Consider the following 13378-nt stretch of genomic DNA (forward strand, 5'->3'; position numbering starts at 1 on the left):
GAGGACAGAAACTTCTAAGAATCACAGTCCTAATTCTTCAAGGCATTTGGTCATGTGAATATCAAGCTAACCTTTCAGTCACAGCCAGAGACTAAGTCTGGGCTTGTTACAAAAGTGAGTCCTCCGTAGCTTCTTCTGGCTGCTATTTAGAAAGTACACCTTCGAGTCCCTGATGACTATTGCTATTTATAGTTGTGTTTTAAGCTTATTTACTAATTAAACGTTTGAGTTGCATGTTCACCTGTCTCCTGCTTCATAAGTCCATGGGAATAAAGCAGAAGGAGAGGAGGAGAGGGAGAAAGATTTACTTTAGTTCTTAAATATGCTTAAAAATTCATATTGAATTGTCACAAAAGAATACTTGTAAAATATGTGTGCCAGTTAATTTGTTGTCCAAAACCACAATAGCATCATGTTTCCCTCAGAATAAAACCAAAATCTTCCCTGTGATGCACTTCTACCTCGATCCTTCCAATGTGTCTCCTACTCACCCTCCCCGCTCTCCCACACCCCTAACCTTCCCACCCTCCATTCCTCAGCTGGGCTCCAGAGCCACCTGACTTCTCCTTATTCCTGGAGGGCTGATTGCTCCCATAGCAGGCCTCTGACTTTTCTCTGCCTGCAGCTCTCCTCCCCACACAGCCACAGGGCTTGAGTCACGCTACCTTCAGGACTTCATCCAAATGCCACCTTCATAGCAAGCCTTCCCTTGTCAGTTCAGTTCAGTCGCTCAGTCATGTCCAACTCTTTGCAACCCCATGGACTGCAGCACACCAGGCCTCCCTGTCCATCACCAACTCCCAGAGCTTACCCAAACTCATGTCCATTGAGTCAGTGATGCCATCCAACCAACTCATCCTCTGTTGTCCCCGTCTCCTCCCACCTTCAATCTTTCCCAGCATCAGGATCTTTTCAAATGAGTCAGCTGTTTGCATCAGGTGGCCAAAGTACTGGAGTTTTAGCTTCAACATCAGTCCTTCCATTGAATATTCAGGACTGATTTCCTTTAGGATTGGCTGGTTGGATCTGCTTGCAGTCCAAGGGTCTCTCAAGAGTCTTCTCCAACACCACAGTTCAAAAGCATCAATTCTTCAGTGCTCACCTTTCTTTATAGTCTAACTCTTACATCCATACCTGACTACTGGAAAAATGCCAGCAAGCCTTCCCTGGTCACCCTACATAAAATTTCAACTCATCCTAGTCAACACTTCCTTCCTCATCTCTTTCTGTGCTTCATTTAAAAAATCTTTAGTTTTTAATCACTAAATAACATATGATTTATTAATCATATTTTTTTGTCTATTTCTAAGCACCAGATGTGTGCATGCTCAGTCGTGTCCAACTCTTTGCAATCCCACAGATGGTAGCCCGCCAGGGTCCTCTGTCCATGGGATTTTCCAGGCAAGAATACTGGAGTGGGTTGCCATTTCCTTCTCCAGGGAATCTTCCTGATTCAGAGATTGAACTCAGGTCTCCCACATCTCTTGCTTTGGCAGACGGGTTCTTTGCCACTTTAGCACCAAAAGTCAGCTCCAAAAAGCATGTCTGTCTTGTTCATAGTCATCTCCCCTGATACACTGAGGGCTCTGGGTAAATATTTGGTGAGTGTGTATATGAGGAGACACCCCTGTATCTGGCCCCCAACTGAAGGAACAGGACAAATCCTCTCCATGACCCTCCTCCATTCCATCCCTTTCTCCTTGATCAGCGGTGGCCGCATATCTAACCTTGTTTTATCACCACTGCAGTTTTAAAAACTACTTTGTGTGTTTGAAATACAATATGTGTTTGCATGCTTAAAAACATATGGTTTCATTTTTCATGTATTTGACTTTCTATTAATGCAATCATACTGTATGTATGCATTCTTTTGCGATTTAGTTTTCCCATTAACATTACATTTTTGAAGTTCATCCATGTTGTGAGTAGCTTTGGCTCACTTTTTGCCAAAAACTGAATAAATAAAATTTTGTGACCACCACTAATTTATCCATTTTTTCCTGCTTATTGATATTTGGATTGTATCTGGTTTTGGTGTTAGAAAAACTCTCTGTGAACGTTCTTACACACTACCTGTGTGGCTGTGTTTTCAGATTACATATCTAGGACTGGACTTGATAGGCTGTAGGCTCTTTTGTTCTTGCTCTTCAGTGGTTGTGTCAAATTGCTGATATTTCTAAAGAGGTTGTTCCAATCTACATTTCCATCAGCACTACACATCTATTCTGGTTGCTCCACATCCTTACAATAACTTGATGTTATCAGACTTTTACAGTTTAGCCAGTCTGTTGGCAACAAAACCACCTCATGTTTTCAGTGCTTCCTTGATTATTAATGACATTCAGCATCTTTTCTTTGGCTATTTAGGTTTCTTCCTCTGTAAAGTGCCTCTTCACCATTTTTATTGGGTTATTTTTTTCTTTTATATTTGTAAGGACTCTCTACATAGTCTGGATATAAACAGCTTATCAGTTACACGTGTCACTATATCTTCTGATTGTGGGATCATGGACTTTTTACTTTATGTTTTCTTTTCATGAACAGAAGTTCTTAATTTTAGTGTAATTAAATATGTATTTCCTTTGTAAGTTAACCTTCTTAAAAAGTTTTAAAGATAGCTGATTCATAATATCTAATTGTTTTGCAGCTATTCCTTTAAAATGTAAGTCAATCCACCTGGAATAGATTTTTTTTTTAACTACACAATATGAGGTAGAGGTTCCAACTGCATATGTATAACAAATTTTTCAAGCGCTATTTGTTAAAAAATCCAACCTATTCCCACTTTTCTGCAGATTCCAGTTCAAAATTGTACCATTTCCATATTTTTGTGGGTCTTCATCTTTTGTTCCATTGATCTATCTGCTTTTTTACTCAACATTTATTATTTTAATTTAATTTTTATTTTATTGTGATAAGAACACTTTATATGAGACCTACCCTCTTAACATATTTTAAGTGTACAGTACAGATATATAGGTACAATATCATACAACAGATCTCTCAAACTTATTCATCTTGTATAACTGAAACTTTTTGCCTTTTCACATGTTCATGGGGTTCTCAAGGCAAGCATGCTGAAGTGGTTTGCCATTCCCTTCTCCAGTGGACCACATTTTGTCAGAACTCCTCACCATGACTCATCTGTCTTGGGTGGCCCTACATGGTAAGACCCTGATGCTGGGAAAGACTGAGGGCAGAAAGGGGTGACAGTGGATGAGGTGGTTGAATGGCATCACTGATAGGAGTTTGAACAAACTGGGAGATAGTGAAGGACAGGGAAGCCTGGTGTGCTGCAGTCTATGGGCTCGCAAAGAGTTGGACACAACTGAGCAACAAAAGTAACTGAAACTTTACACTTGTTGATTAACAACATCGCATTTAAAAAACAATTTAGAGAGTAAGAATAGAAAGCTACTTCCTTAACATAACAATAATACCTCTCAGGAACAAATGCTTAATGATGAAAGACTAGAAAAATTTTCATTTACACCAGATGTTCATTATTTATCATAATTTAAGTTGCTGTGAAGGTGCCAAATAATGCAACATTTCAATAACAAGTAATATACCAGCTGGCAAGGAGGAGGTGATATTCTCTTATTTCCAGAAGCTATCACTGTATTTATGAAAAAACTACCAAAAACAATAAGAGAATTCTGTAACATGGTCAGTTGTAAAAGTTATATGCAAAATTCAACAGATTCATTTCTATGGAAATAATTCATATCACAAAAGAAGAGATTCTGCTCACCAAAACAATGACAATAAATACGTAGGAATTCCAAGAGTAACTAATGTGTGCTAAGTCACTTCAGTCATGTCTGACTCTTTGCGACCCTATGGACTGTAGCCTGCCAGGCTCCTCTGTCCATGGGATTCTCCAGGCAAGAACACTGGAGTGGGTTGCCGTGCCCTCCTCCAGGGCATCTTCCCAACCCAGGGATCGAACCTGAGTCTCTTACATCTCCTGCACTGGCAGGCGGGTTTTTTGCCACTAACGCCCTTATGGAGGGTGAGGGATTTTTTACATTATCACTTAATCCTCAAAACAAACTATGATTATGTATTATTACTACTCATTTTGTAACTGAAAAAACTGAGCTGCAGAAGGGTTCAATAACTTGCCAAGGTCATCCATTGAACACAGTAGAGTTAAGATTTCAACCAAAGTTCATGATCGCTAAGTAAGTCTTGACCATTTTCATTGGGTTATTTTCTTTCTTTCATAGGTTTTTTTTTTTCTTTTTTCCTTCTACCTTTTACAAACTAAACCAAAGGACTCTACTAATAGATCATAGAAACACCCAATTCAGGGAAGATATGTTACAAAGAAGAGCTTCCCTCGTGGCTCAAACAGCAAAGAATCTGCCTGCAATGCAGGAGACCTGGGTTCAATCCCTGGGTCAGGAAGACCCCCTGGAGAAGGGAATGGCTATCAACTCCAGTATTCTTCCCTGGAGAATTCTATGGACAGAGGAACCTGGTGGGCTATAGTCCATGGGGTTCTAGAGTTGCACATGACTGAGCAACCAACACTAACACATGTTGTGAAGAGGATGGCTGAATGTCATGAAAGATGTCAGTTCTTAACAGATTATATTTGAATTAATTTAAACCCAATAAAATCCTGACAGAATTTTTTAATATAAAATTATATTGATTTATGATTATTCATATCAGGATTTTTTTCTTAACTTGTCAAATGATTCTAAGTTCTGGAAACCTAAATATGGAGATTCTGGGGGAAAAAAAGGTAACTTGCCTTGTGTTATCAGTCACTCAGTTGTGTCTAACTCTCTGTGATCCCTCTGGACTGTAGTCCACCAAGCTCCTCTGTCCGTGGGATTTTCCAGGCAAGAATACTGGAGTAGGTTGCCATTTCCTACTCCAAGGGATCTTCCCAACCCAGGGATTGAACCTGTGTCTCTTGCGTCTTCTGCATCAGCAGGCGAATTCTTTACCGCTGCACCACCTGTACTATAAAGCCACAGTTACTAGAAAAATGAGGTACTGGAGTGGAAACAGACCAGGGTTCTCAGACTGGTACAGCTTTGCCCCTCGAAGATTGGGCAGTATCGGCAATTTTTGATTGTACAGCTCAGGGATGGGGACTGCATTGGTATATAAAAGTCAGGGATGTTGCCAAAAATCTAACAGAACCCTCACTCCTACCCTTGGTAATAATTTGGTCCCAAATAAAGAATAATCTGGCCCACAAATGGCAATAGGGAAACTAAAGGCAGGGAAACTAAAACAGACAAATAAATAGACGGGAGTAGAGAAAGGAGCATTAGCCCTAACTGACTATCAAAGTATAATCTAATAAAAGGTGTCATTAAACCAGCGGAACAGCATGAATTTTGGATAATTAATGGACCATTTGAAAAAAAAATAAAGTCAATCCTAACCTCATTTCTTACACCAAACCTGACAGTTCATAAGAATAAAAAAAAATCTCCACAGTATAAAAACAAAATACAGATCACAACCTGGGGGAAATAAGTGCAATATGTAGGTCAGACAAAAAATTAAACCTCTTCTATGCAAAGAGTTTTTATAAACCAATAAGGAAAAGACAAGCCATTCAGATAAAACAGGCAAAGCACATAAAAAGGACATTCAGAAATTAAAAATGCGTGTAAATATAACAATGAAAAGTGAAAATTATATGTAAAAACAAAATATATTAAATGTAAAAGTGAAGTATGCAAGAGAGATGCAAATTAAAATGAGATATCAGTTTGATGAGGTAAAAAACAAAGCCCATCATGACTAAAGACATAGACTTTTGAGTCAAATCACCTGGAACAAATCCTACAGAGCCCTCTCTTACTGGCAGTAATAAGTACTACTAGCAATGTAAGCCTTCTAGCCTCCAATCTCAGGAAAACTACAAAGGGCTCCCACTGAAAGTGTGGTTACATAACGAATAGTTTAAATTTATGTTGCCCCCATGCTGGATAAACAGCAGACTTTTATATAGACTGACCTTATTTGGTTGTATAAATCTGTGGGAATTCAATCTTCCTGGTGCAAATTTACTGGAGGCAATATCAGGAAATTTTATTAGCTGTAATGATTTATTCAGGCCTCTAGAGTGCCATTTATTTCCCAGTAGAAAAGTAGTTTAGAATATTCAGTATTTCATTTTCCAATGATTTCCCCCTAAAGTCCATTAAAAGTTCAAGTGGGGAAAAAAAAAAAAAACCTCCTACAGGGCTGCAAACATCATTAATGGTTTGGGCCATACTTATCAGTATTTCTGAAGAAATGATATTTGCTTATAACCCTTGTATCTTAAAAGAAGCACATGAGAAAAAAAGTCCCTTTCCATTTGCTGTCACTAAATTAAATCCATGATTTGTAGGCACTTGTTACAAATGTTGTTACTTATCATGCCTGTTGGAACTGTGATTCCCAGGCAGTCTGAGATCAAGGGACACCCAAATCCCAGGGCAGATTTACCCCATGCTTCCTGGGTCTTCAGACACCATTTCTGTGAGGCTGAATTGCCCAATGGACCGGTAACACAGAGAGCACTAAGATGCCAAAGGTGGGCTGCATGGACTTGCCACCAAAACTTGTCCTCCAAACATACATCACATCTTGAGATAGCCCAGCCATGAGCAAGCGCCCTTGCCCAGCTCAGGTCCACACCCATTATAGCTGCTGGAGGAGGGAACACAGTTCTCATGAATCTGCTCTCCTTTCCGAGCACAGCGAAGTCACTAAGGCTTGTGGGTTGGATGAAAGAATGACTTGGAAACAAAAGCATTTAAAAAAGAAAAGATGTTTACTTGCAGAGAAGTTGCAAGGAAGTCATTCTTCAGAAGAATCAATTCATTAAATAAAACACCCAATAAGAAGTTAAGAATTAAAAAAAGCACAAAAGATTATCAAATTTCCCAGACTGATATAGTCTGCTAATAGGAAACATCTTCACAAAAATTGGACACATCTTTAGCCAACAGCTCTGCAAAAGTTAATGGCAAAGTTATTTTATTAGGGGGTTAAATTTTAGAAAGCACAAAATCTTCCACTGGTCCCCCAACTTTCTTGGAATGAATTCCGAATTTCTTACCACATCTTGTAAGGCTGGTCACTCTGCTCCCTGATGTCATGCCCTCTCACGTTCTTCCTTGTGCTCTGGGCTCTGACCACCCTGAACCTTGTACTGTTCTTCAAACACAATAAGCAAGTTCTTACTTGAGGGAAACATTTGTTGAATAAGTAAGTGAATGTGAGTTTGAAAGTATAAGAAACAAAGACTTGCAGAAAAACCAACAGTTGTTCTTGTGTCTTCCCACATGGATTCTAGAAAGGGGACAGAGACTGGATTCTGAGAATGAGGCTCAGCAGAGGAGTGGGATTCCCCAAAGGCCCTGGGGATACAGGGCTGATACCTGTATCACCTCTGCCCTCTCTTTTCTCTCCTTCACTCTGCTCAAGCAAAAGCATTGCCTCCTGCCTCCGCCGTACCTGGTAACACTGGGGAGCCTCCCTCATCAATGTTTCATGCAGCTATGCTGGCATTACGTGGGTATCTGTACAGTAATTCTCTCCTAGGCATGAAATCTTGCCCTTTGGTGTTGTGTTCCAGCCCAGCCCCGCTGTGATATTTTTTTTTCTCAACCTCTTTTAAGTATTCTATGTCTATTTAGTATGTTATTAAGGAGACAATAAGGAGATCAAACCAGTCAATCCTAAAGGAAATCAACTCTGAATACTCATTGAAAGGACTGATGTTGAAACCAAAGCTCCAACACTTTGGCCACCTGATGCAAAGAGCTGACTCATTGGAAGACTGACTCATTTCCTGATGCTGGGAAAGATTGAAGGCAGCAAGAGAAGGGAGAGACAGAGGATGAGATGGTTAGATGGCATCATCGACTCAATGGACATGAGTTGAGCAAACTCTGAGAGATACTGAAGGACAGGGAAGCCTGGTTTGCTGTAGTCCACGGGGTCACAAAGAATCAGAGTCAGACAGACAGTGATGGAACAACAACATAAAAGGAGACTAGGCCTCTGCATATAGGACTTTTGGGGGACAGAGAGTAGGTGGAGGAAAATGGCCTTCTTTCGCACTATCTGAAACTTCATCAGCAATTATATAAAGCTAGGTTACATCCTAGAGCCCCCAAAATGGTAATGAGAAGACTTGTTAAATGCCACACTCAGTAAAAGGGATCCCAAAAAGAAAGAGGTAGAACTCCTCAGAACCAGTGAAGATAGTCTGGTCGTTGTGAGCTGTGATTTGCAAAACAAAAAGGAGAAAGAAAACCAAGCTAATAACTTGTACAGAAATTTTTCTTTTGTTCCCTAAATTAGCCTTGTGATCAATCTTTGTTTCTGCACACTGAAATTATCTGAAGATCTTTTAAAAAAATGTTGATGCCTGGGACTCACCTCCAGAGATGCTGGTATCAACTGGCCTAGAGACTGATCCAGATGTTGGGATTTTTAAAACTCCCCATGAGATTCTGGGGTGTACTTTTATAGTTAAAGTGAGGTGACGATTTAAAAGGACAGTGGCACCAAGTTTAATTAAACTGGGTCCCAATACCAACAAGTTACAATGGGCAAATATCTTTGAGATCATGCATGAGTATAGACACATAACTAAATCACTGTGCTATAGATACCAGTTGGTGTATATTGCAGAGAGAATGAAGAATATCTGAGAATCCAGCATTCGAGACATCCTAAAGGAGGATGTTTAGGAGGTTTCTTCTTTATTCTCAAAAATACGCCTATTTTGCGGACAGGAATAGGGATTCTGGGGATGGAGGTGAAAATTAACAAGTGTTGGGAAATATTGAAATCTTGGAGATCAAGCAGTTTTCCGCCAGAGTTTGCTCTTTTTAGAAAATCTAAAGTTTTATCATCAACATTAAAACTTGGGTGTTAAGTTATCGAAGAAGTGAGAAGTTTAGGCTATTCAGAAAAATGAACACAATGCCAAGGTACCTCACTTAAAATCCAGGATCAGGTATCACTGGGGTATTGAAAACAGGTGTTGAAAGTGTTTTGGTCTCCTTCATGTGAACACACTTCCCCTTGGTATTAATCACAGTTCTCTGCACTCAGCACGCAAAACACAGCTTCCACGGCCATAATATGATCATATTAAAAATGTCACCACTTTTCTTAACACGAAGTCAGGATTAGAAGGCGTTTTGTCAACTGTTCCTTGTGAATCCAGCCATGCATCAGCTGGCCTTCTGGTGACTCTCAGTTGTGTAGTCACAGTATTTTTGCTGCCAACACAGCTGATGCTATTCATACTGTCCCTAGTATATTTTTTCCAGTTTATCTTACGGCTCACAAACCAGTCGTTTACTGTTCCCCAGCAGCAAGTGGGAGGAGGAGAAGTCATCAGACATCTTCCCTCGCACAGCTTTACAGGTCTGGTTTTCTGCAGCTGTATGTGTTCAGTTCACATCAGTTCAGTTCAGTCGCTCAGTCATGTCTGACTCTTTGCGACCCCATGGACTGCAGCACACCAGGCCTCCCTGTCCATCACCAACTCCCAGAATTTACCCAAACTCATGTCCATTGAGTCAGTGATGCGATCCAACCATCTCATCCTCTGTTGTCCCCTTCTCCTCCCACCTTCAATCTTTCCCAGCATCAGGGTCTTTTCCAATGAGTCAGTTCTTCGCATCAGGTGGCCAAAGTACTGGAGTTTCAGCTTCATCATTAGTCCTTCCAATGAACACCCAGGACTGATCTCCTTTAGGATGGACTGGTTGGATCTCCTTGCAGTCCAAGGGACTCTCAAGAGTCTTCTCCAACATAAATGATAGCAATTCCATGGGTCGTGTGCTATGGGTACCAATGGGGTTTAGGACATACTACCCCAAAATATGACACTTAGGCATATTGACTATTTTAAATTGAAGGAATTTGAGAAAGGGCAAGTACAGGAAGGATTTTCTGCCCTTCCCTCAAAGCAGGTCATAAAACCCTCATGTGAGAGGTCACTTTCTGTACTCAGAAGAAGGGACACAGAGAGGAATGTGAATGAACAAGCCTTGATAATTTCCCCCAGTTTACTACACTTGGCTCCTACTCTTTGCCTTATCACATCTTTCCATGACTTTCCACTCTAATCAAACCTCATCAAACAGCATAAAAGTGCCAAGTGTAACTGTTTGTTCAAGTCTTCATTTCCTTAGGAAGGTTCCTGTGTCACTTTAACCTTATATTCTGTGCTTTTCTCTTATTAATGGTTTTTATTACAGGGGTCCCAGTCAACAATGCAAAGAGAAGAGGAAAAAGGTATCACTTTCCTCCCTACAATGCTATGCAAGTCCAACAATTTCATCTGATAAAGGAATTTCACCAATAGCTCATTCTGTGCTCTCTTAAAAATGTCTGTCTCTGACCTTGACCCTGGATTCATAAGCTTTTCTGTAATACTGTGACTTGAGCCTGTTTTTATTACAAGGAAGGTGAGCTCAAAAGATGTCTTTGGGTTCTTGATCTCATCCCCTATTAATAAACCTCATGCTGGAAGGTATGGTGCTTTGCTTGTTTTAAGAAATAATAGCTGAGAATCTTTTAGAACTGATGAAAACCACAGAGTGGTATGAGATATCACTACACACTCACCAGAATGGCTAAATTAGAACTGGCGGTGAAGACGTGAGGGCAAAAAACCCCAAACACAAAAAAGCTCTGGTGGTGCAGATGTGAGGGCAAAACAAACAAACAAACAAAACCTCTCAACAGTGCTGATAGGAGTATGAATGGCTACACTCACCTGGAGAGCTTCCTGGCAGTTCCTAGCAAAGCTGAGTGTGTGCACACTTCATGAATGTTCAAGTCCCTCCCTAGGTTTATACTCAAAATAATGCACCGAAAATATAAATATTCATAATACAAAAATAGTTACAGCAGCATTATTTGTAATAACTTCAAATTAGAGACAATCTAAGTGTCCACCAACAGGCCACACTAAGAATGAATAGATACTTATGACTGCATTTATGTCAAATTAGGAAAATCAAGCAAAACTAGCCTATGGTATTAGATCACTTTGGGTGATTAATGATTGAGATATGCACAGAGGAGATTTCTGTAATGTCATTTGTGTGTGTGTGTGTGTGTTTTAATGTACGAAGGTGTGTTTGTTTACCTTGTAAAAATACACAGAACTGCACAGTCACGGTTTGTGTGCTTTCTTGTATGTTTGTTGTACTTCGACAAAAATGAAGTGAAATGAAATGAAGTAATGAAGTGAGGAAAATGGAAACAAATCACGCAAGTCCCTCTCCTGGTGGTGTCCATGTTATATAGTGGCCTGGGTCATACTCACTTTACCAACATGTTCCTCACCCACCAAGGCCCCATTTTTCCTGCTTCTAGCACCCCACTGGGCTTCCCTGATAGCTCAATTGGTAAAGAGCTCCTTCAATGCAGGAGACTCCAGTTCGATTCCTGGATTGGGAAGATTCGTTGGAGAAGGGATAGGCTACCCACTCCAATATTCTTGGGCTTCACTTGTAGCTCAGCTGGTAAAGAATCCACCTGCAATGCAGGAGACCTGGGTTCAATCCCTGGGTTGGGAAGATCCCCTGGAGAAGAGAAAGGCTACCCACTCAGCCCAGTCTATAGTCAACGGGGTGAACAACAGAAGGATAGGATATAAAGGGTGAGGATTAAAGATGCAGAGAATCCCTGCAAACATAAGTTAATCTAATGACAAAAGCTACAAAGAGATGGCAAGGTTTTGCTCTGTTCAATGCAAAAAAAAAAAAAAAAAATCAGAGCCTCAAAGATTCATTAATCAAAAAATGTTTCCATAAAATAGAAATGTATCTTACTGTAAAATCAGTTGTCATAGAGCTACTTATTTTCTGTCTTTTTGCTGTGAGGAATAATCTAAATTTAATATGAAGAGCTGTTACATAAACTTACGATGTCAAATGTCACCCTATGAAATACTATCCAAGGTGGCTATGTAACCCCGTGACATTCAAGTTACCATATCTCTTTACAGCTTTCTATTTTCTCTAGTGAATTGATATATTATTAACAAAATTAAATCAACAGCTGGTGAAATTCTGTTTAAAAAATTAACTTGCTGCTTGACTAAAATGCTTTTGTTAGTTTTTATAAATAAAACTGACTGGTTAATTGTACGAAATTGGCTTGTGGTCAGAGTTTAAATGTTGTGTTTACACACTGTTGGGTGCTGTTCAACCAAGAGGAAAGTTCAGTCTCTGGAGAGAAATATCTTTATTGATTACTACACCAACAACAATTACACTGAAACAGAGGCTAGTGACTATGACCTCTAAGTTCTTATATGACCTGAGGACAGATACCTGAACACCCCAAGGTGTGCTGTTTCTCCTCCAGTACGCTAGACATTCTATGAAGCTGAAAGTGAAAATGAAAGTGTTAGTTGCTCAGTGATGTCGGACTATTTGCAACCCTGTGGACTGTAACCCACCAGGCTCCTCTGTCCATGGGATTCTCTAGGCAAGAATACTGGAGTGGGTTGGGTTCCCATTCCCTTCTCCAGGGGCTTCCTGACCCAGGGATGAACCCAGGTCTCTCGAACCCAAAGAATCTCGCAGATTCTTTACCTTCTGAGCCACCAGGCTGGACCATCACTATTATAGTCAGTGCTCAGCTTCTCAGTTCCACGGGCACACTCCTTGTCTTACCTGATATGTGTGCTGGGAAAACAAACAACAAACCAGCAAAGAGTCTAGGACCACAAGGCTCTCCTTCTTTACTGACATAATTCATGCATTTGGTAAACAAAATGTCCTCCATGTTTTATATAATCCAGTGCACATTGTTCCTCCAAGAGCAACAATTCAATGATCAGGGTGGGGGCTAAAAATTATATTCTACCTTTAATATATGTTGTTACTCTTAAATTTCAGTATTGGTTCAAAATAAAATTTGGAGTGAACTTAACCAGAGTGATATATATATATATATATATTTAATTTTTATTAGAGTATAGTGCTTTACAATGTTGTGTTAGTTTCTGCTATAGCAAAGTGAATCAGCTGTATGTATACACATATCCCGCTTTGGGATTTTCTTCCTATTTAGGTCACCACAGAGCACTGAGTAGAGCTCTCTATGCTATACAGGAGGTCTCACTAGTTATCTATTGTATACATAGCACTCTATATATGTTAATCACAACCTCCAGTTCATCCGCCCACACCCCGGCCAGTATCTGGATGTCCATGCTCTATGTCTATGTCTCTATTTCTGCTTTGCAAATAAGGTTATCTGCATCATTTTTCTGGATTCCACATATAAACAATATTATACGATATTTGCTTTTCTCTTTCTGATTACTTTACTCTGTATTCCAGGTTCATTGATGTCTCTGCAAATG

This window comes from Capra hircus, chromosome 26 (genome assembly GCF_001704415.2).
Source record: "Capra hircus breed San Clemente chromosome 26, ASM170441v1, whole genome shotgun sequence".
NCBI lineage: Eukaryota > Metazoa > Chordata > Mammalia > Artiodactyla > Bovidae > Capra > Capra hircus.